General features: G+C 43.6%; 1 protein-coding gene across 1 annotated transcript in view; it reads left to right on the top strand.

Moving 5' to 3' along the window:
- LOC107293122 (protein CASP) overlaps positions 1-24,733 on the top strand; it is a gene marked incomplete at its 3' end in the record, with an annotated part of 250,943 nt that overhangs the window by 39,279 nt on the left and 186,931 nt on the right. The gene's annotated exons all lie outside the window — the stretch shown is intronic.

The following is a 24,733-nucleotide window of genomic DNA, read 5'->3' as shown; positions in this document are numbered from 1 at the left end:
AAACCCCAAACTGGTAAATATGAGCGGTCATAGATGTATGACTGATAAATCATGGTGATATGGATAATTTACTACATTGCTCTACAAACACTAATAAGAGATATTGTCATAATAGATATTTGCATGCAGAGGAAAATAATATTTTGTATTCAGTGTGGTCATCAGGATTGTTTCTTTGGACTCACTGGTAATGAATGATTCATAAGAGTTTAGAGGAATTATCTTGGTTGCTTTTTGCTTTTGTTAGCCTCTTTAAGACAGCATCTGGCTGCACTGGGATGATCTCAAAAAGCTAAGCAGGGTCAGGTTTGGTTAGCACTTTATTCATTGGAAGGCTACTAGGAAATTCCACAGCTTTTGGCTAGACTAGGAAAGTGAAAAAAATTACAGCTAGTAAACTCCTTCTGTATTGCTGCCAAAGAAACTACATAGAGATGCTCATGAAATCAGTAAAAGTCAAACTTGATTGTGCCTTCCTTTAGAGATTAATAAATTCCCTGATACTGAGGGAGATAATTGTTCAACAAATAGCCTAGCAGACCTTCAGGATCTCCGGAATTAAGAGTCATTTCCTGTCATTCCTAACCTGCTATCATAACGAGGGGGAAATTAGCCTGCCCCAACAGACAGAGAAAAGAGAAAACGAGGTCTGAATAAGCACTTGGCAAAAGTGGAAAAACTTAGTTTACAGCCAGATCTGGACCGTAGTTCATAATTCCTCTAATAAGTCTGACTTCAGACTTTTAAAGGTTTCAGACTTCTAAAGAAAAATCCAGCTTCAAGCATACTACCAACATTTTCTGGTACTGTAAGCTTCTTGTTCCTTTAGCTGTTCCAGTTTACAATGAGAGCCAAACAGGAGCAATTAAGCAGTGCTTCAGCACATTGCTTGTTATTGGTAAACCAGATTGTCTAGCAATCCCAATAGCATTTTACATGAGTATGGCTAGTATGTATCTCAGTGGCTATGCTCATATGCCACAATAGATAGATTCATACTTTGTGCTAAGCCAAATGTAAACAAATCATTTTAGTACAATATATAAAGGTCTGTTACGATGGTCCCCAAAATGTGTAGAATCATAAGAGTTGAAAAAGACAATTCTTCAAATATTTTTTAAATTTCTGTTCTATCTTCTCTCAGTCATCTCTAGGTAAAACATACCCAGTTCTTTTTATGATCCCTGCTAGGACTTACTTTTCAGACTGAACACGCATCTTTTTGAAACTCTGTTATCCAGGATTGAACACATTACTCCAAAGTCTTGACTGAAGATTGGAACAATTACTTCTTATGACCTGGACTCTTCTGTTACTGTTAGTACTTGAAGATAGCCTTTGTCTTTTTAGCGGCTATATCACGCTGGTGGATAAGATTTAACTTGTATTTAACAAGGACACCCAGACCCTTTTCACATGTCATACTGCCACACCAGGCCTCCGCCATCCTATTGCTGTGTCTTTCATTTTTCCTATCTTAATGCAGAATGTTATGCATTATCCTGTTGATATTTATTTATATCTCACTTTTATTATTTTTTCAATAACTTAAAGTAGCGAACATATCCAACGTATCTTCCTCCTCCTGTTTTCTCCACAACAAAGACCCTGTGAGCTGAGTTGGACTGAGAGAGAGTGGCTGGCCCAAAGTCACGCAGCTGGCTTTCATGACTTCATGGTCTCCCACTATCTAGCCTAGTGTCTTAACAATTAGACCAAATTGGCTCTCATTTTAACACAATAATTTTAACTTAATAATTTCAGCCTACTGTTCAAACCTGGTAGCCATCTGAGAGCCCTGCTCATACATTAACACTGCCAATTTCATCTCTTTAGGCTGGCCGTAAAATGAGAGTTTCTGGAATAGGCAGAATAAACAGTTTATATAGATATATGCAGGTATGTAAACAAATAGATAAATAATATTGCAATCAGCAGCTTAGGGCTGAGCCCTGGATTTGAAAAGGCTGAAGTTTTGAATACATCCAAATGTCTTTTAGATGAGATTGAAGGTGCTGAGATTGATGTTGAAAATCCAGCATAATCACCTGAATTTCTATTGAAAGCAGCAGAACTTAACTGCGGTGGATAGCACCCTTGGGCAGGAATTGTAATGACACTGCAGCTGTCAGTAATAGAACCCTATTTGAAATGGCTTTCTTTCTCTTCATAAAGGATATAATGACTGACTGACTTAGTTTGGAGTGGGAGGGAACTGCTTTGGTATGTGGCCAAGTACCTTGTGCAGCATTTATCGGGGCCTGTTGATTGGTTGCCAGCTAAAATTCATAGGTGCTGGATTGTCTCTTGTATGTAGGCTGTGATGATGCTTGCTTGTTGGCAGTCCTGGGAACAAAAGCTGTGAGATCTGCTTCCTGTATAGGTAGTGCAGGATTTAACATCAAGTGAATTTTAGCTTGCAAATCAGCCTCACCAAGTTTCAGTCTCACAGTTCTGAGGAAAATTTGTAACCAGCATCTCATCAAGGTTTGAAAATAAGAGGCTTCTTTTTCCATAAATGGAATAGGGATTTTTCAGCTCGTGTAGAATTTCTGTTCTTCTCTAAAGTGTATTGGGCTTTCTAGCACATGAAAGTTAGTGGTATCTAGCACTTTGGAAGATCTTAAAGTGTTGTAGCAGTCTCATCTCATCTCATCTCATCTCACTATGGTGACTAACCAACTGGCAGTGAAAGTAAAAAAAATCCAATTAAGTCATGATTAACATAATAATCTCTAGCCCATTCTTGTGATATAATATATATGTTATTGTAATTTTGGTCTATTTGTTAGGTTTATGTTAACATTTACTGGGAGAAAAGCAACAGAATGAATTTAGACAGAAGGCTATGGGGTTGTTTTTTTTGCCCCTTTAAAGTTTGCATATCTTTGCTATTGATATTTAGTAGTGCTTTGTGTGGATTCCACTAGTGAACAATAGGAATCTGCAAACAAATAACATTACTATTTGGTGTTTGTTTCATTTCTTTGATAAATGAAGTCATCCAATATGCATTGTGCAAATATGAAAAATAACAAAGTAAACTAAGGCCTTTTGTGTGAATACATCATTAAGTAAACAAAACTGAGTTGAACTAATTGTGCCCTGTGTAAATATCCTGAATTTTGGCTTTTCTCCTCATGATGAAGTTCTCACCCTACAGATTCTAGAGGCACATCATGCCCATCTCAGAAGAAATTCCTGAAAATTTCCATAGAAAAATTATGGATGCCCATCAGTTTGGAAAAGATTACTGAACCATTTCCGGCTTCCGGTTTGCTATTACGGCACCAGCGGACGTGTGGGGAGAGCACTCTCTCCGCCGTCCTGTTTTCCTTTGTTGGAAGACCCTGAAAAGGGTCAAAAGTCGCCCTGGAGGGGCGACCACCGCTGAGGAGGACCCTCGACAGATTGCGGAATGGCGGTAGCCCTTCCGTTTGATCTGAGGCAGCTCCTCTGGACTGATGAAAAAAAGATAGGCCATTAACATGGCCAATCACTAAGCCATACCAGCCGAAGGCCAAAAGCACTACCAAGCACAATGAAAGCAACGCGGAGGAATCAGGTGAGATCTTATCTTACCTTTCTTGCATCCCAATTACTTTCCTGTAAAAGCCTTTGGAAACTTTTTCCCCCCTTCTTAATTTGGCGGCTTCTGCCTACTCTGGGAATATAAAGCTATGGAAAAAAAAGAACTAAACCAAATGACTAAATAATTGGACTTGTAATTTTTGGATATTTGGGTTCCCAAAAGGTTCCTATTCCTACAGGGACCTATTAGCCTACCTATCTGTTAAGCTGAAAAAAAAAAAGAATATTTTCTTAAACCGGATAAAAGCCTAACTTTAGTTTGGGAAAGACTTTACATGTCACCGGGGACATCTTGTGGTGAAATGTGGTACAGCAAGTGAATTTATTTTTGACTGGGAGACCTGTGAGACTAAGATTTGGCCTTGGCACTATCAAAAAAGATAAGAACTTGAAACAGCTGGGTGGTAAAAACAATTCTCTATAGTGGAGGTGGACACTTATTGACTTTTATCAAAAATAGCCTCCACTAAAAGACTATCTGTAAACACCATAGAAATGGAGGAAAACTACCCACAACTTAACTATAAACTTATACTTGAAAAAAATCCTTGAGGCTACTGAGCTAATGAATTCCAGACTGAAAAAAAAGATGCCACCTCAAAGCTACAAAATGTAGCCCAGATCCCAACTGATGAACTTACAACTCAAAAGGCAACAGAAGAGGAAGGAATTAACATTAAAGTGTACTTTAAAAAATCCCAGCTACAACCTACTGAGATCCCTAACAACCAAACTTTGATCTCAACCAAAAAATCTGCAATTTTAACAGCATCAGAAACTGAAGAAAGCAACACTAAGATGAAAGGTGCTGAAGACCTTCATGTACAGCACATTGAGAACCTAGATAAAACAGACAACCAAACAACAACTACAACACTGGACATGACTTTTTACTTAAACCAGCTGATGCCGGAAGAAGAAGAAGACCAGACTGAACTGACAATAAATATACTAAGTCAAACATGGAGACTTGAATTACCAGGCCAACAATTTAATGATTATGAAGGGACCAGTTCCGTTGAAAAAATTGATAATTGGATGGTCTCCCTTGATTCAAATGATGTGTAGGAATGAAGGGAGATCCACCTGAGGAGTTAAAGGCCCTGCTATGGAAGCCTGTTTGGCACAAAAAGAAAGCTAGAGTTAGACTTAAAAAATGGGGTTTTTTTAATGTGACCTATAATGGAAGACGTTAAAATCTCATTTAATGGCCTAAGGAGATTTTAGAAGATACTAATTGAATTAATATTTAGGATTTAGATGCATAAGGGAAATAAAAAAATAGTCACTAGAATAATAGTCTTGGACTATAATATAGAAGTTGGATTGAGACTATAAAGGTTATTTTATTAGTAAGTGATGTGGTATTAGGATGAGAAATAGAATATGTTTGTGAAATAAAGTAAGAATTTGAGTAAATAATAAATGTATTTTAGATATAATTATTTTGTAATGAACTAAGGGAACTTTGGGTTACCTGAAATCTAAAGACTATGGATATTAAGCTAACTGGAATACTGTAACTGAAATTAGGTAAAACTTAAAAACAGGACATGAAGGCGTATAAGTTAAAATATTTTGATAAATGCCTTAACCCATTGAGTTATAACTAGCAATGTATTAATTTGAATGTGATACAATAACTAAGAGAAATAGAGGAAATTTTTGATGATCTAACCTGACATGTGTATGAAAGAGCTTGTTATTCGATTATGGATTACCCAATCAACGTGTTGCTTCCTTAACACCTGGAGTTTTGTAAAATTAATAAAACTTGTTTTTTTTTAAATAAAAAAGATTATTGAACCATTTCTAAAAATCTGAGCCTCCATTAGTTCACAGTCAAAGATACAGCCTTGAATTAGAGGAGATTTGGGACAGTGGTGAATCTTCCCAAGAATCTCCATCTTGTCCCTATCACTCCAAAGTCACAGCATAGAATTATCCAGGAAGTCACAAAGAAACTCAGAACAGGAACTGGAGCAGGACATTAGGAACTGTTTGTTCTGTCCCAGCCTACATGAGTACTTGCTCAACTGCTTTACTCACAAGAAGAAACCCCTCTTCATGGAACCAGGTAAGACCCGCAAGAAAAAACAAACCTCTTTTATTTTAACACACCTGACTCAATGTCCAAGACTTCAGAGGCAAGCAACACAATCCACAAAAATACAATCCTCAGCACAACAGGTTGCCTTTGGCAACCAGCACCTCCCACACCTTCCCCCTTTATAATCCAGCTGGGGTGTGGCTTTTTAATGGCTTTTCCTTTGCCTTTCAAGCGACCCCACTGCCTTCCTCTTTCTTGCTTGTCTCTCTTCTTTGCGCATTGGCCCCAGCTGTTCCTCTTTGTCGCCCAACTCAAGCTCCCAAAACAGCTGTGTGAGTAGAAGGGCTGGCCTCCTCATCTGACTGTGAGTCTTGGTGCTCCTCAGAGCCTTCCTCTGACTCCAATGTCACTCCAGGCCCCTCCTTCTCATCGGAGTCCTCAGACTCAGCTGCCGGATCCACTGGCTGGCGAAGAATCATAACACTGTTGGCCAATTTTGTCTTGTCATATCTCCAACATCAGAAAAAATTTAGGGAAACATTGAATGCATGGAAGAAGTCATGCCTCACAAAGAACCTTGATGCTTCTTTCTAGGTTGTCAGAATGTACCTTTATGGCCTTTCAGACAGGTGTTGTAAATCACAAGTGGACTGTTTGGGACTCTGTAGGTGTCATATCTAGTGGAAAGAAAACACTGTACTCCATAATTAAGTTGTAAAACACGAAGGTGGTAGTATCATACTTGAAAATACTTCGTTGTATATTTGTGGGCAACTTGCTATCATGTATATATTCTGCCTTGTATCAGGTGAATATTCAATGAAATGCAAGACAAGTGATCACAAACATGGAAGCAAATCTACAAGAAAATGGATGAAGGTCTGTTGTTTTGGAATGGCCAAATCAAAGTCCATACTGGCCTTACAGAAAATTTTGGTTGGATCTAAAAGGAGAAATTCATGTTAAAAAAACAACTTAAAGGCACCACACAAAAAACCTTAATCAAGTACGAAGCCATAATCAAAGATATGCACAATTTTAGGAAAGCCGAAAGAATCTAGTATGGAACTTGGTGTTTCTCATATGTGTGCATTTCCTGAAAAATACTACATAATTTGAGGTTATTTAAAGGTTGCTCTGTTAAATGTATCCAGTTCTTGAGCACTTTATTTAAGAAGTATTTATCCAGTAAATGGATAGACATTTAAATTGATGGGGTAAATTTTGCCTGTTTTCTTGCTGATTAAATCGTATTATAAACTAGTTTTTTTTAAAAAATCAGTTCATTCTATAAAATCTATTTATGCTTCTGAGCATGTTTGTGATTGCACAGCTATTTTAAAAAATACGAGTAAATGTTTCATTAGTTTATATCCAGGGTCACTTCATGGATTTAATAAAATGAAACGGGTTTCATAGTACAATGCAATTAATGGAAGGAGCAGAGGGAATAGTTAGAACCCCAGTGGATTTTGTAAATCACATTTTAAATGCTGATGCATATTGAATATTTTTGCATAGCTACTGGAAATCCAAGAAAATCTGTAATAAAAACTTGTATATTTTGCTTCCTGATATAAACTGAAAGCTATTTAGAGGTCTAGTAATATAGTTGGCAGGGTTGGTTCTTAGTGTTATTTTGATGCATTCATTAATCTCGTTTCTCTTTCATCTCCAAACCACAGGTGTGCTACTGTATGGCTGTTGCCCTGAAGGCAATTTTTGTACAGTTAATATACTTATGTTATAATCATACGTCAAGTGCTTTTTCTGTCTGTGTATATGTTTAAATCAAATGAAGTTATGGCTCTCACATTTTGGGGGCAGTCTTTCCCAAACTGGTATTCTCAGTCAACCCTCATCCATGTCCAATATGCCCCCAGTGGATAGAAATGGTCAGTATTTTGAACCAGGCAAACAAGGGTGCTAGTATGGTCAAGGTTGTACTAGTGGAAAAGAGATAAGAAAACAAGCAAATAAAGTGATATTACTTTTCAGTGTTTTTTTGGCCTCCAACTCCATGTATTTTTTAAAACATTGAGAGCAGAAAACTCAAAATATTACATATTTGTGAGTACAGTGTTCCTCCTATAGCTTTTGAGAACATTAAGCAAATCAAAGCTACAAAGAAAGAAAGGTAAGTGGTAGAATAGGGAAAACTGAAGCCATTTTTGCCTTTGATTAGGTGTCTTCATAATGCCCAGTTTAATCCATAAATGGACAGTGACATCATGAGCCAGGCATCCGCTATAATTTATTCTGTGATATTGTAACCATTTCAGTGAATTATTTTATTTCCCCCTTCTACACTTTATAATTAAAAAGTGATCTACTTCTGAGACCATGTATAGAGTTTTGGTATATTGTGTTGCATGGTAGTAATGTTACCCTAGAACACAATTTAGAAGAATGAGGGCTTTAACCTTAAAAAAAAGGTGTAGAAGGTTCTTACAATTTTTCTGATGTCAGATGAAGAAGGGTTGGATTCTCAGAGAACAGCTTTGTTGTATCTGATGTGGCTTGTTGCTCCATTTCCATCATAATAGATGCAGAATATTGCAAAATAAGCAGAGTTCTTTCCTAATTGGGAGCCAATTTAGTGTAAAGGTAAGGTGCTTAAGCAGGAGATTGTGAGTTCTCCTTTGGGCATGGAAGCTGGCCAGTCTCAGATAGATCTTCCTCACAGAGTTGTTGCTGTGGGAAAAAAAAATAGGAGGGAGCATTACGCATATAGTTTGAGTTGTACAAATAAAGGTGGGATATAAATCTAAAACTTTCATTTAAAATTTAAAAATGTATGCAGTCATACATATTTTTACCAGTTACTTAGTTGATGAAAATTGAATACATTTACATAAGAATGTTTTGAAACAAATCCGTCTGCCCGCTTAATCTGAGGTACTTTTGTTCTGCTGTTCCTGACCAACAGTTTTAAATTAGTCAAAAAGATACACTAAACATTTGAGGTCTAAAATATATAAATAAATATAGATAAATAATCCTTCATATTCATATGTTGCAGAATTGTATTTGGTCTACAATTTTAATTCTTGTGACCAAGGTATAAAATTAAAAAAACTTTGCTGGAAGAAAGCATTTTTTTCTATTAATGAATTTATCATTAAATAAAGGAAAAAAGGGCTAAATTTCCTTTTTCAGCCCTGTTGCTTTTGCTGCATTAAGATGTGTTCTTTTGTTACCGTTCATTCTATTCAGCTCTGCTGATGTACTTACATGTCAGCCTTAGGGTTAGGGTGGAGGATGCATTCAAATTGTAGAAATTATTTATAGCTTGGAAAATGTGCAGGATTTTATTTTTTACTGTTAATAATGACAAAACGAAATATACAAGTTAGTTGTCTGCAATCAGCCCATTAAAGCCAGCTGCAGTCTTGTAAATACAAGTATAAAACATGGAGGCATGTACTGTAGATGTGCTAAATACACAGATGAGATGCCTAATGTATATTGTCACACTAAAGTTGTTGGACCCTTCTCTGGTAGCCACTTTGCAAGATCTATCATGCTGTTTGGAGTAAGCACACTCTTTCAAATTCTAATTTGAAAAGTTTTCTCAAATCCTTAGTCATTTGCTCAGATGAAGTAATTTGCTTAAACTAGGAAATTATATTGGGGAGGTCACAGCCCAGGAAGTTCTGCAAATGGCTGTAGTCTGTGACATGACATTTCTTGTTCGGTGGTCAGATGATATGTTTAGTAAAGTCCCATTTGAAGTGGGGTAATATCTGACAATGGAATGGCATTTCTGATTGATTAGCTGAGGTGCTTCCTAAAATATAAAGGATAAGATGCCTGTAAATGTGAAGCCTTTAAATAGGAAAGTCTCTACGTCTCTCCTTGCCAACTTTTTTTTTCTTACCTGGAGAAGTGAAAAGTGGGATTACAGACAAAAAATTGGGAAATTATCCTTGTGAATTACCAGCCAATTAAAAGTGCAATTATCAGATTTGCAAAGATTTTTCCCTTAAACGTTTTGATAGTGTTATTTGCAGTAGATTTTGTATTGTTTCTAATAGCCTGGCCAATTCTTTCTGACAATGTCTTACCTACTTTTGTAGATTAGAATGAACACTTGTTTTGAAATTGAGATTTGTGTTGTATATGTAGGATAGTTCTCTACATTAAGAATGGAAGAAAAAAGAGTAATATTGCTTGGTGGGCTTCTTCACCCCATATAATCTGCTGTTTGGGCCAGACTTTTTAAAAAAATAAATCTTCCCAAATCATTTGAAATCAAGGTCTTTCCTTGCAAGTTTGTTCCTGAAAGTTTTTTCCCTACTTCCTTCATACTTCATTAACTACTTAGTCACTTGTTAGTTGTGATCTCCTGTTAACTCCTCAATCCCACACATGAAACAGTCATGCATTGAATCAGATCTGTGGTTTGTCTATTCTGATTGGCAGCAGCTTTTCATTGGCTTTTCCCAGCATTTCTGTCTGAGGTTCTTTCATGTGAAAATGTGTAAAGGGTATACTTGTTTTGTTAGTTGCAACATATTCATTTCAGATTCAGCATTTGGTTTAGACACGCACTTGCAGTTTGCTCATCTTTTCTTGACCCTCCTTTAGATCTTTCCTTGGGCTTTTTTGACTTGCTGCTTAAGATTCTGCTTGCTTCATAATTTGCATACTAAATAGTCTATTTAACTTGCTTGCTGCTGTTCCTGGTACAGGAAAAAGAGATGTTGGTGAATGGTGATTGTTGGGAAAAAGAGATGATTCATATGCACATATACATTATATTATATGTGTGCATTTAATCATACATACATGTCTGTATATATATTGGGGGACACTTAGTACTCATGTATACAATTTAACTATCACATGGAAATGTTCATATCAGTTTCTTCTGATTCTTGGCAAATGATATCCAAATTTATTTCAGTAATAGAGTGATTTGTCCATAATTTCAATTAAGTTGTAGAAAATTAATAAGCACTCCAGTCCTTCCATTGTGGAAACCCATCTGTATTTATTTCAACTTTGTACTTCCTGTGTTAGGAGCTTTTGCGGCAAAATTGATGGATTTATTTCAAAGCTGTTTTGAGTTTGTTTTTTTGGAGCTTTCCATATACAGGTTTACTTTGCCTTATGCTACCAATTATTTTCATCCAAATATTCACTTTATGTGAAAAAAATATTACGCTATTTGTGCCAGCATAGTCAATTTGCCCCGAAGGTCTGGAAACATCTAGGACTTCTTCCTGCTAAAAGTGCTTGTATATTTTCCCGCCAAACTCTTTTTCTGCCCTCATTCAAGGATTTATTGTCATGTCATTCATTTATTCTAATTGCCCATCCTGTCTCCCAGTTACTTCCATACCTGCAAAACTTACCATGGGGTCAAAATGGCAATCAAAATCTTGTAGAATACCCTTACCTTAAAGAAAAAGGGAAAGCACCTCTTTAATACTAGAAACAAAATTGTGCTGAAGCTTTTAATCTGGGTGAATCTACTCTGTGCAACTTAATGAAAATTGCTAATAGTACTTATAATGCTGTGACACATTCTACCTCTTTGTGTGCCATGCTAATTAGAAATTTAGCAGTAGAAAAGTTGGAGAAAATGTTTTCACTGTATATAGAAAACAAGACAAGGAAATAAATACATTTAAGTAATTTAAGAATGAATCTAAAAAAAAAGCACATTTGTCAATACATTTAAGTTACAAAATTTGGCATCATATTTTGCAACTCCTTTTTTCCACAGTGTCTTTAAGTGAACTCGCTTTATGTGAGAGTCCTGTTTGAACTAAGAATTATGATTGCAAGCTCTATGTGCTTCTGTTGGTGACAGCTTGTGGTTATGTAGAGGTTAAAAAGAAGTGATGGGTTCAGTGGCTGTTGCTCATTGAGGGAGCTCAAAACTTCTTAAGTTTGCAAGAGAAGCCTCTTCTGCCTAGCTTGTAATTCCCCAGTTGGGTGCTATAAAGAGAATTTTCAAGAAACAAACCATATTAAAAAACCATGTAGATTCATAACTGGGAAGAGGCATCTGCTATGTCTGAATTGGTGCTCTTAATGAAGCACCCCTCCAGTCAATCAGAATTGTGATTCAGTTCTTCAGTTTCTTCCAGGACACAGTTGCCTGATCTTGGGGAAAGCTATATGAGGTGTCAGCTATATAAGATCTCTCCTTCCAATCTGAAGAAACCACTGAAGAAAGCACTTAGACCAGGGGTTCCCAACCTATGGGCTGGCTGGTGCACGCACATGTGGGCGTGCATTTTCCCCCAGTCGCACTAGCGCCTGCATCCCCGTTTGCACATGCATGCATGCAGGCACAAATGGTGCCACTAGCGCTAGGCAGGTTGCGTAACTCATTTGCCATCGCAGGGGGTGCACGGCCATTCACATGCGCACGGTGCCAGTGCATGCTGCATGCACAAAAGGGGCTGCTAGTGCCATGCCAGTGCGCATGGCCCTCTTTGCGTTTGTGTGTGCGCGCACACCAATTTTGAAGCTGCTCTCCTTCCCTCCGGGTTGCGAGCCTGGAAAGGTTGGAGACCTCTGACTTAGACAACTCACTTTGCAAGTTATACATACAGGGTGTGTGTATTCTTTTGTGGCTGGAGGGTTGCCTCTTTTCATACACTTCAGTGAAAAGTTAAAATACAATGTCAAAAGTTGAAAACTTTAGCTTTACAACCATTACACCTAACCAGTAATAACAGAACTGAGTCAAACAAAAGTTTTTTGTTGATTCTCCAGCATGATCAGTGGAGAATCCACCAATGGGTTTTGCTTGTCTTCTACCTATAGACTAAGTCAGCCAATTTTCCTCCGCCTCTCCTCCTGGGTCCTCCCTTTCCCAGTCTCGACTTAGTCTATAGCCCGATCAGACAGATTTACCTTGACTCCTGAATTGGTTCATGGATCAGGTCGTATTTTTCCTTTTTTAAAAAAAACTTCGTTCGAAGGGAGGGGGAGTAAAGAACGAATGGCTGTTCGTTTGTTTTCTTTGGCCAGCCGATCGCAGCGCAGCCGCGAGGTTTGCTAGAGTCCAGACGATCGCCGGACAGAACAAAGAGCCTGGCGCCATTTTCTGACCACCAAGTGAGCTCCAGGGTGAAGGGAAGGTTTTTTCCTTCCTCTCCCCCAATCCACCCCACAGGGATTACCTAGTTCCCTTCTTTGGAGGAGCAGCCGAAAATTTTTCAATTTCCAGGATTTCCCAGGCCAGCTGATCCGCGGGTGCTATTAGACCTCTCGTGGATTCTATGAAACCTATTGAGCCGCGGAGGGCTAATGGGACTTCCACGGTCTTCCCCCTGAAGCCAGCTGAGACGCGGTGAGTTATAGGACTCCCGCGGCTCTTCTGGAGATCAGCTGATCCGCGGAGAGCTACGGGTCTCCCACGGCTTCCCTGAAGCTCCGCTGGCCGGCAGAGAGGTTAATTCTCCGCGCGTATTGTTTTCTCTTGGAGCCCAGTAGGTTAGCGCAAATGGAGTTCTGCCAGCCTCCCGGGAACCCAGCTGAGATGCGGAGATCGAACAAGAGGTTTTTTTCCGGTCGCCATCTTACCTCCACGTGTTCCTGAAGCGGGGAGGGGAGGATTCCATTCAAACCTCACTCAGAATCAAGCATTTCCTTCGCCTATCCTAGCCACGCCTTTTTAAAAAAAATAATTATATATTTAAAAAAAATCAAATATCAAATAAATACCTGTTAAAGGAAGGAAAGGAGAGACAGTCTTGGGAGCCTGTCACAATTCTCCAGTACTGGAGACGTAGAATCCACCAATGGGTTAACTCTGCCTTCCTGCCCATTAGACCGGGTCAGCTAATTTGTCACGCCCATCCTGGGGTAGCTCCTCCCATTCTTGACTCGGTCTTCAGCCCAGGTGGACGTGATAAATTGGCTCCCGATCTAAGGAAGGTAACAGAATTAAATATTGGTGGATTCTTGTCTTGAGCTTGGATATCTCTTCTGCCAATGGCAGACACAAACATTGCCCAGTCACCGCAGGAATCCTCCATCAGTCCTCCTGGGCGTAAGAGTCAAGATCATCCAACCAGGAGGCGGCGGGCAGGATCAAAGCCAAAGCAATTTCTGGCCAAAGGGCTTCCAAGGCAGCAGATAGAGAGGCCAAACGTCGATACCAGGCCCTGGAAAAACAGTTTTCTAGGGCCAAAAAGAGGCAAGACACAGCAGGAGACGGTCTAGTAGTTCCACATATTTACAAGGAGGAGGAAATATTTGGCCCGATGAAGCCTAGTCAGGAACCTCTGGAAACAGAGGCTGACGCAATACAGGCAATCGGAGCTCCTCTAAGCGAAGGGCCTGAAGGCCCTGGGACGGCAACAGGTCCTCGTCTCTCAGATAACCAAGGAGCATTGTCATCAGAACACTTACAATCCCTGATATGTCAGACCGTCGCTCAGGCCATGGCCTCTTCAAGACATCATTGCTCCAGAGCCGGGTCTATGGTTTCAAGAGGTCGTTCCCATCTCTCCCAAGAGGAGGCCTCTTTGTACCAGGACTCAATCTCCCCGTCTCGGTCCTCTAGAGACAGGAGGTCTCCTGCCGAGGACTATGAGCAGACAGATCAGGGGCTGTCAGAGGACGATGATATATCCCCAGACCCTCCATCGTTCGTGGGTCTATATAACCCGACTCTATTCAAATCCCTGCTCCACAAGGCCAGCAGCACCACCAAGATTGAGAGACCTTTGCTTTCTCAGGAGGGACCTTCAACTAGTCAGGTCACAAACAACAGGGTGTTCTCCCAACCCACTTACGCACAATTTATTCCCTGCCCTCCTCTCTTTTTTGATTCAATTCAGAATAATATGGGGGCACCGGGATCTTTCCTCCCAATGGGGGGGACAGACAAGAAGCTGTTCAACATAGATCCAGCCTTATCGGAGATAATAGAGGTCCCGACAGTAGACGAGCCTCTAGCCGCGCTTTTTTCTCCATCCACGGTAACCGGGGATGCAGCGGAGGCCCTGAAGTCAGAGGATAAGAAGGCGGACCTCACCTTCTGCAGGACACACCAGGCCTTGGCGTGGGCAATCAAGGCAGCTATTTCTACCTCCTTTTTCGCTACGACTGCGTTACTTTGGCTCCGTCAACTCCAGGCGAGGACCTCCCCGGAGGAGGAGAGGATCCAACAGGACTTAAGGTTAGTGGCAGCAGCGGAATTCATGGCAGATTCATCCTTGCACGCAGCAAACTATTCTGCAAGGGCAATAGCATACAACACAGCAGCACGTAGATTACTGTGGCTCAGACAGTGGCGAGCCGACATTAAAGCGAAGTGGCGGTTGGCAGCGCCCTACAAGGGCGGCATGCTGTTTGGTGAGGCCCTTAATCCTTATCTGATAGAAAACAAGGACAAATGCAAGGTATTGGCCCACCCATCAAAGAGAATGGAGAGGAGAGTCTTGTCCTACCCCCGCAGACCGTCCTTTCGATCTGAGACAGGCCCAGAGCAGAACTTTTTTCCTGTCCCTATCAGCCCAGGTCAGACCGTCAGAGCGATAGAGCCGGCAACAGGGACAGATTTAGACAACAATTCCAGTCAAAGCGGCCTTTTCGTGGAGTGGGGGGGTTGTCCCTTTCGTAAATCCAAATGACGGCGGGGAGGGCTCTCCCATTGGTGGCAGGCTGGCTCTCTTCACACAAATGGCAGACCACCACCACGGACCTTTGGGTCCTAAATACTGTCAGATTCAGCCTCTCACTGGAATTCATCTCCAAACCCCCAAACCGTTTCGTTCCTTGCCCATTGTCAAGGGACCTGACCAAAAGGAAACTCCTCAAGGAAGCCATCCTGCACCTCCTGGACATCCAGGCGATAGAACCGATGCAGAAGGGGCAACAGGGACAGGGGTTCTACTCCATTTTATTTTTAGTCCCAAAGAGTTTGGGAGGGGGGTGGAGAGCGATTCTAGATCTAAAAAAATCTGAACACCCACCTGGCATACAGGAGGTTCAAAATGCAGACTCTCCAGTCAATATTAACAGGCGTCAGAAAGGGAGACCTCCTGACGTCCATAGATCTGATGGAGGCCTACCTTCACATCCCCATTCTACCGGAACATCGAAGGTTTCTCAGGTTCTGCCTTGCAGGCCAGCATTTCCAATACAGAGCCCTTCCCTTCGGTCTGTCTTCAGCCCCCAGAGTATTCAGAAAGGTTCTGGCAACTCTCGCCGCACATCTGCGGACAATTCTGGTGCGCATCCAGTGTTATCTGGACGACATTCTCATCCAGTCCTCATCAGTCCAAACGGCAGTCAGATCTAACATTGACCCTAAGGGTCCTTCAAGACCATGGGTTCTCAATTTCCAGAAGAGTCAAACGGTCCCATCGACCCATCTCCTTCACCTGGGAGCGGAGATAGACACCATAAAATGCGAGGTCTACCTCTCTCGGGAACACCGAAACAGCATTCGAACCCTGGTCAGGCTAATCCGAAGGAGGTGGACCACCACACTGGCCACACTCTCCAGCTTGCTAGGAAAAATGATACCATGCATAGCAATCGTGCCGTGGGCACGGCTACACTCCAGGGACCTGCAGTGGTTCCTACTCCCGTTTCAGAAAGCGGGAACCGGCGCCTCCAACCAAAGGGTAAAGATGCCATCAGGGGTTCTGAAATCACTGAAGTGGTGGGGTGTCCCCAGCGATGACAAGGGTGCACATTTTCAAGGAAACAGTCCGAGTTACCCTGACCACGGATGCCAGCCTATTTGGCTGGGGAGCGCATCTACAATCACAATTGGGACAGGGCCAATGGTCCAAAGAAGATCTAAGACACAATATAAACTGGTTGGAGTTCAGAGCCATACATCTGGCCCTCCGTCATTTTCACAACGCAGTGGCGGATCAACACGTCCTAGTTCTCACGAACAATGTGGCGGCCAAAGCCCACGTCAACCGATGGGCACGCAGTCCAGGGCCCTCATGACCGAGGCCAAATCGCTGGGAACCTGGGCCAAAAACAACCTAGCTTCCCTCAGGGCCGAGGCAGATTCTCTGAGCAGGGCAACGGTAGACCACTCAGAGTGGAGCCTGTACCCTGCTCTCTTCAGGGAAGCGTCAAAGGTTCGGCCACCCAGTACTGGATCTATTTGCCAGCCCCATTGCTACCAGATTTTTGCCCCAAGCCCTCCCATGAATTGGAGCGCAAGTGGCACACCTTAGACGTTCGCAGGGCCTTAAGGTAACATATTAAGCGAACGGCACCTTTCCACAAATCGGAAGCCCTGTTCGTCTCCTTCCACTCACACGCAAGAGGTTGAAGGGTCACAGCATCCACAATCAGAAGATGGATTAGGAAGTGCATAGCAGCACTGGAGACGTAGAAGGGGCAGTTGTTAGCAGTCCCCAGACAAATCACTGCACACTCCACTCGCAGCGCTGCCACTTCAGCAGTGTGGGCGACTCAGGCACCGATTGAGGAAATATGTAGAGCAGCGACGTGGGTGTCACCTTCCCCCTTTATAAGACACTACAAGTTAGATAGGTTCACATCTGCAGAGGCCTCCTTTGGCAGGAGGGTCCTCCAATGTGTAGTATCAGAGAGTGGGACACAGGCCCAGACTGCTTCCCACCCGCAGGGACAGTGAGGCTTTGTTATGTCCCATTGGTAGATTCTCCATTCGTCATGCTGGAGAAGGGGCGTTGTCTTACCTGAACTCCTTTTCTCAGCATGACGATGGAGAATCCATTCCCGCCCTTAGAGCCAGTCAGGTCCTCTGCTGGGAGAAGATTGAGCCAACACATGGAAACGTAGCCAACAGCTTTCGCCTCAGTCGAGACTGGGAAAGGGAGGACCCAGGAGGAGAGGCGGAGCAAAATTGGCTGACTTAGTCTACGGGCAGAAGACAAGCAAAACCCATTGGTGGATTTTCCATCGTCATGCTGAGAAAAGGCGTTCAGGTAAGACAACGCCCCTTCTAAGCTATTCTTAGCAGCTGCTTGTTTGGTCCATACCTTGTCACAGAGCCATCCAATAGAAAATGCAATGTTTTGAATCAAGGGCCTTTCCAGAAAATTGCAGGCCTCAAATTGTTCTATAGAAGTGTGATATCCCATTTTTGTGTTAATTGGGAAAGGTTGGCGTTGCTGCACATTATGCTTTATGTATTCAGTTACATTTGGATGCTTCACAATTCAGAATGCTTTTGCACTTTGTAATATGTTTAATTGCAAAATGGGATGTAAGATCACACAGTCAGACATAATATAAAATACAGTCACAAAATAAATTCACAATATCTCCAGATTAAGCACATGGGTTTTAAAAGTGAGAAGCTTGTGCTAATTTTTTGAAAGACCCATATGAACAGAAAGGTTTTCATCTACTGTTAAAAAGACTACAGGGATGTTGTCTGGCAAATTTTTCTGAAGAAGACTGTTCTATAATTAGATATTATTGTCAAAAAGTCCCCTTCCTGATAATTTAATTAAATTTAAATGCCTTATTTCATTTGGCAGAAGAACTCTAAGCAGAGATCTGTGAAGATCTTGCATAGGCACATATGGGGGAAGGTAATACAGTATTTGAAGTAAGCTGATTCAGAGCTATTCAAGTCTATAAGAATTAATGCCAGGATCTTATATTGAACTCCAAAGCAGTGGCAGTTCGTAATTTGTTTGATGAAGTACAGGTGTAGCATGGACAAATTAGTAATCTGTTTTGGATCAGCTTCATTTTCTGCACTGTTTTGAAAAATAGTTCACATCTACAATATGATTTTCTTCAGAAAGCCTGCTCTATAAATTGTATCAGAAGATATATTCAATGCAGGGGCTTTATTTAAATCATTGGGTTAACTGCAATGGATGGCTTGATCTTCTGAGCAAATGCATCAGCACAGGTTTGACACTGTGCATTCTATGTAAAAACTACATTATCTATAGATATCCCAAGTACGGTAGTAGAGAGTAAGCAAAATTACCTTGATGGCGGTATGCTAGATGTGTTACCAAAGGAAGGAGGGGTGAAACAGGCCTTAAGTCCACAACAGACAGAAAATATACAGAAGAGGCTCAGATAGAGACTTCGGTAATTCATAGGAGTATAAGAAAGGGGAGGAGGTACAATACAATCAGTCTGGCAAGTTTCTGTTATTATAGCCACTCTCAATCAAAGTGGCTTTAGCATTCTTGGAGGGTTGATTTCCTGCTCTAGTCTCCCTTGTAAAGCTGACACAGAAGTTCACTGAACTCTTTAGCTAAAAATCTCTGTTGTGGATTTTTGGAAAATGCGTTTTGTGAGCAAGGTTGGATCAAGTGGATCAAAAATCAGGCTAGTTATAAAGTAGCTGTGTAGATCCCAGCGAGTACACTGATGTTCATTGTCCTGTAATGTCTGCTGCATTAGGATAGATTTTTATTTTGTTTTTATTTTCCCCCCATCCTTAGATACACATTTATTATTGTATTTCACCTTGTGTGATTTTAGCATGGTATTTTCAACTACATGTTCCCTATTTGTATTTTATTATTTCAAGTTGGACAATTTAATTGTTTAAGGAAATTGCTTTGAATTCCTGTAACCAGAATAAGAGAACAGTCTTGAATTCCTAACAATAATATATTAAATAGCTATGATATTTTTAGAAGAAAAAATACACTAAATTGCTTTATGAAGGCTTTTTAAAACCAGTCTTTGTACGCACGTTTTCCTCTGCATGAAGTATGTAGTTTTGAATGTTGAATCTTTTTTGCTTTTGGTTAAGGTTAGGGTTAAAAAAAAATAGTTCAGGTTTTATTCCTTTTCATCTTGAAGCATCAGAAGACTGAAAACTTTCCCCCCAGGACTCTTAAAGGTTTCAGATGTTCCCCAACAATGCTTCTTTCTACTAATTACTTCAAAGAAATCTCTGTTTATTGAGAGGGGAAAATGTATAGACTTGGGGAAAGATTTCAGTAGTCCCATCTTGCCTCCTGCAGGAAATCTCTCAAGGTCAACTGAAACGTGATTTGAAGGACAGGAGCAAGTTGGCGGTATCTCCTTTTTCCTCTTCCTCCTGCAGGGCAGGTGAACTTTATTGTTGTAGAGTTTTCTTTTATATTACAAATGAACTTTGTCTGTCTTTATAGCTTCCTCAACATATTATTATGTTCTAGGTCTGTAGGCCAGTGTTCAACATTGTTGTGTCAGTGAACAAAGATGCTTATGAGGGAAATATTTACTGAGTGTCAACACAAAATTCCAATGTCATGGTTCCGACAGATGAAACTCTTCAAAAGAACTTCAAACATCGGATGTTCTTGCTTTGACTTCCAAATGGAGATGGTCACACTGAGAGAACATGTCTTGTGAGAGATGTAGAAAAAAGTGTATGTTGTCATTTCTCACTTTCTAAGGTTAATTAAATTAATGTTCAAACTCCCAAGTATATATCCAGGACATCTCTCTCCAGTATTCATGGTTTATTTGACCTTTTGAAATTTGGGAAGCTTGACAGAATTCCACATACGGATGGCAAGTCTAATTTCTAAGCGTACGAAAACATGCATTTCTCCAGCATAGGAGATGAAGAATCCACCAATGGGTTTGCTCTTGTCTTCCTGCCCATTAGACTAAGTCAATCAAACTTGCCATGCCCGTCCTGTACCAGGACACACCCAGTCTTGACTCAGTCTGCAGCCCAGACGGACGTGACAATTTTGGCTCCCAGCTTAGCTGCAGGTCAGATAGTTTTGTCCTATTGGTGGATTCTACCTTTTTCTTGGACTCCACAATCATCTCAACAGTGCTGGGATCAGCGCTGTTTCAGATTGGCTGCTGGAGGCTTGGGGGGTGTTTTCCCCAGGGCCCTGGGACTAATTGCGGAGGCTTCAGCTCCACACTTGAGCCGATCCTTCTTTCAACTGCTTCAGCGCTGGGGTCAGCACTGCAGCCCTGATTTCTCTCCAACTCCCCAGGGACGTTGTAATAGGCCTCAGCTTTCTTTCTTCGCGTCGGATCGTCCCGGATGCCATTTTGGCTGCCGTGGGCGAGCCGCCATTGCCAATTAGCCCCGTCAGGTCTCTGGGGCTTCCCTCCTCGCTTATTATCCTGGGTTCCCCCTCCAGTCAACAGGCTCACGGAGCTCATTGCCGGCCAGTTTCGCGCCTTCTCCCTCACGATCTGATCGACGCGGCCGTCATTTTGGCCACAGCACGTCAGGCCTGTTTCGCACCTTCTCCCTCACCATCGGATCGATGCGCCATCGGATCGGTGCGGTCGCCATTTTGGCTGCCGTTTGCTGGGCCTGGCCCGCAAAACCTACTTCATGAATCCTGCGCAGCCGCCATTTTGACCCGTCGTGGCGCACCGCAGCCACTGTCCGCAACGGGACAGCAAGCTCCACAAAAACAACAGTCCTGAGTAACCTGAGGGTTCACCTCGTTCCCTTTCGTCTCTTTCTTTGTCCCAGCCCCGGCCTAGCAGGGACTGTGACAACAGGAGTGGAATAGTGGCCCAGAGATTCAGTCCCACCTCATAATCAAGAGGCTGCGAGTTTGATCCTAGGTAGCACATATATTTAAAATAATATCCAGTCTACACACAATCACAGGCCTAACTGGTGCACTTCGTTGACCTGGCCACCATCCAGCGGGCTACGTGTGAGCTGGCTGTCATCATGACTGTGATTTTGCCGCTACCGTAGATTCAACCCGCCCTGTGAGCGTGCTGACAACTTACTCGTCAACACCAGAGGTCTACGAGCAAGCAGACTGTCATCACATATGTGATTTTGCCGCGGCCGTAGACACGACCGGCCCATGAACCAGGCAACTGACGGTCGGGTGGCCAGGGGAACAGGGTGGACTAGGCCTTACAATCGGCCTTGCATCCAAAAGTAACCTGCTCCATCAGTACTAGTCTGATCCGCCAGGTGGGCCAACCACACCTTGTGCCCAGCTCCAACAGCTCCCTCTCAGCACAACATTGAGATAGCTCACCTTATGATGGAGGACACCACGTTGCCCCAACCCCAAGACACCACCTCCGCATCCCCTTGCCAAAAGAAGCGTAAGTCCTCCAAAAAGGAGGCGGCCAGCAAGGTCAAGGCCAAGCCAAAAACCATTTCAGGAAGGAAACCTTCCAAGCTGGTGGAACAGCAGGCTATCAGGAGGCACCAGGCTTTGGAGAAGGAGTTTTCCAAAGTGCAGAGGCTGGCCAGGGCAGAGATGGAGCAGACAGAGACCTCGGTCTTTGACCTCCTGCTGGGGCCCTCCACATCTACTCAGGGGGTCTGGTTCCCGGAAGGTTTTCCCCCACACACCCCTTCTTCTGGAAAGGATCATGATTCACACATCCACCATGCACCATTGGCACCGCGGGTCTCACAGTCGGGCCCAGAAGCCACTCCCACAGCGGCCGGGCTCAGGATAGCTGAACCTCCAGGAGCCCTTTCCACTACACACCTTCAGGCCTTTGTCACCAGGTCTTATCACATGCCCAGATCCGAGTCAGTTGCATCCATGCCTCTATCTTATCTTCCTCAGTCGGGAGCCCTCGAGTACCAAGGCTCTCCATTGCCACCCTGGTCTTCTTATAGCAGGGCATCCTCTCCTGCGGAGCACGACCAAGCTGACATACCATGGTCGGACGAGGAGGAGCCCCCTACAGCCCCACCACCATTTGGGGTTTCTTTAACCCGGCTCTCTTCTTGCCTCTGCTCCGCAAGGCCAGCAATACCGCTAACATAGGTCCGGATATGGTCCCTCTGTCAGGTCCCCCAAACAGTTCCGATCCAAATCCGGTGTTTTCTGAGCCCGTCGTGACTGAACACCACGTCCCCTGTCCCCAGTTATTCTTGAATGCCGTTCGGAAGCAATGGGCTTGATCTGGCACCTTCCCTTCACCGGGGGGAACGGACAAGAAGCTGTTCAGTGCAACACCAGCCTTAGCTGACATTCTTGAGGTGCCAATGGTGGATGAACCCTTGACTCCTCTCTTGTCCCCGTCGGCGGTGTCAGGGGATATGGCCAAGGCATTGAAGGCTGAGGATAGGAGATGGGAATTGACATTCTGCAGGACTCATCAGGCGGCAGCGTGGGCGTTAAGAGTGGCTACTTGCTCATCTTTCTTTGCTAGGACCTCTCTCCTCTGACTCCGTCAACTTCAGGCCAGAATTCTTCCGGAGGAGGTACACACACACCAAGACCTGAGCAAATTAGTTGTAGCATCAGACTATGTCTCTGATGTGACACTGCATGCAGCCAGATTTGCTTCCAGAACCATAGCCTCCAATTTCACAGCACGCCGACTACTGTGGCTCAAAATATTGGCAGGCCGACGCCAAGTCCAAGTGGTCCAAGTGGCGTTTGGCTGCGGCCCCTTATCGGGGGGGGGGTCAGCTGTTTGGAGAGGCCCTAGCACCTTATTTAACTGAGAATAAGGATAAGTGGAAGGTGCTGACTCACTTCAGCAGGCGGGCGGACAGTCGTTCCAACCTGTACGCCCGCTGGCAGTCTTTTCGGTCAAGGACAGGCTCCGGCTCCGCACAGCCCCCCCACCCCTTCATGACCAGACAGGACTGCCCGTTGGACAGATCGGGCTCCAGACCCAGACAACAGTACCAGGGCAAGCGGCCCTTTCGGGGGGGGGCGCCCTTTCAGGAGGTCCAAGTGACTCCTGGGAGGCGGCTCCCATAGGTGGCAGACGGACCCTTTTCGCCCAGCAGTGGGAAGTCACCACCACAGATTCTTGGGTCCTCCAAACCATACATTATGGTCTGTCCCTAGAATTCGTGTCCAACCCGCCAGGGCGCTTCCTTTCTTGCCCGCAATCAAGGAATCTGGTCAAAAAGAACCTCATGCATGAAGCCATTCGACACCTCTTGGAGATTCGAGCCATAGAACCAGTCCCAGCTGGCTGAACTGGGAAGGGGATTCTATTCCATCTTTTTCGTGGTTCCCAAGGCCTCGGGGGGATGGAGGGCGATTCTCGACCTCAAAGGTCTGAACTCCCATATTACATACAGGAAATTCAAGATGCAAACGCTCCAGTCCATCCTGGCCAGCGTAAGGAGGGGAAACTTCCTGATGTCCATAGACCTCACAGAAGCGTACCTCCACATCCCCATCTTCCCCGATCACTGGCAGTTTCTCGGGTTCTGTTATATGAACCATCATTACCAGTATAGAGCCCTGCCGTTCAGCCTCTCGTAAGCTCCAAGGGTGTTCACCAAGATCCTGGCTGTGCTCACCGCACGTCTGAGGTTGGTGCCGGTACACATTCAATGCTATCTGGACGACATTCTCATCCAGTCGTCCTCCCCTCCGGCCGCCCAGTTGGACCTGATGTTGGTGATCAAGGTCTTCCAGGACCACGGGTTCTCGGTGAACTTTCAAAAGAGCCAGACTATTCCCTCGACACGACTCCTACACCTAGGTGCTGTCGTAGACATAGACTGTTGCCAGGTCTACCTCTCCCAGGAACGTCAGGACAGCATCTGGGTCATGGTCCTCAAGGTACATAGGGAGCGCGTAGTGACACTGGTCCTTCTTTCCCAACTGTTGGGAAAGATGATTTCGTGCATCGGGCCATACTGCCTTGGGCCAGACTGCATTCCAGGAACCTCCGGTGGTTCCTGCTCTCCTTCCAAAGATTGGGCACCAGTACCTCCAATCGAAGGGTAAGGGTTCCTTCTCAGACCCTGGTGTCCCTCCGGTGGTGGTTCTCCCCAGCGGTAGCGAGAGGGTCCTTCTTCAAGGAACCCGTTTGGCTCACACTTACGACAGACGCCAGTCTGTTCGGCTGGGGAGCGCACCTTCAGTCACAGCTGGCTCAGGGCCGTTGGTCCTAAGCAGACCTGAGGCACAACATCAATTGGTTGGAGCTCAGAGCCGTACACTTGGCCCTTCGCCGCTTCCACAACAGAGTTGCGGGGTGGCATGTGCTGGTCCTCACGGACAACATGGTGGCAAATGCTCATGTGAACCGGCAAGGGGGCACCTGTTCCAGGACCCTCATGGCCGAGGCCCAGCTGTTGGGCTCCTGGGCAGAGGCCAACCTTGCCTTCATCAGGGCCAACCACATCGCGGGGGAGGCAAACCATCAGGTGGATTTCTTGAGCAGGTCAACAGTGGACCATTCCGAATGGCCCCTGCA

Source organism: Protobothrops mucrosquamatus, unplaced genomic scaffold (genome assembly GCF_001527695.2).
Source record: "Protobothrops mucrosquamatus isolate PMUCROS unplaced genomic scaffold, P.Mucros_1.0 scaffold1509, whole genome shotgun sequence".
Lineage (NCBI taxonomy): Eukaryota > Metazoa > Chordata > Lepidosauria > Squamata > Viperidae > Protobothrops > Protobothrops mucrosquamatus.
This window is presented reverse-complemented; position numbering and strand designations above follow the sequence as displayed.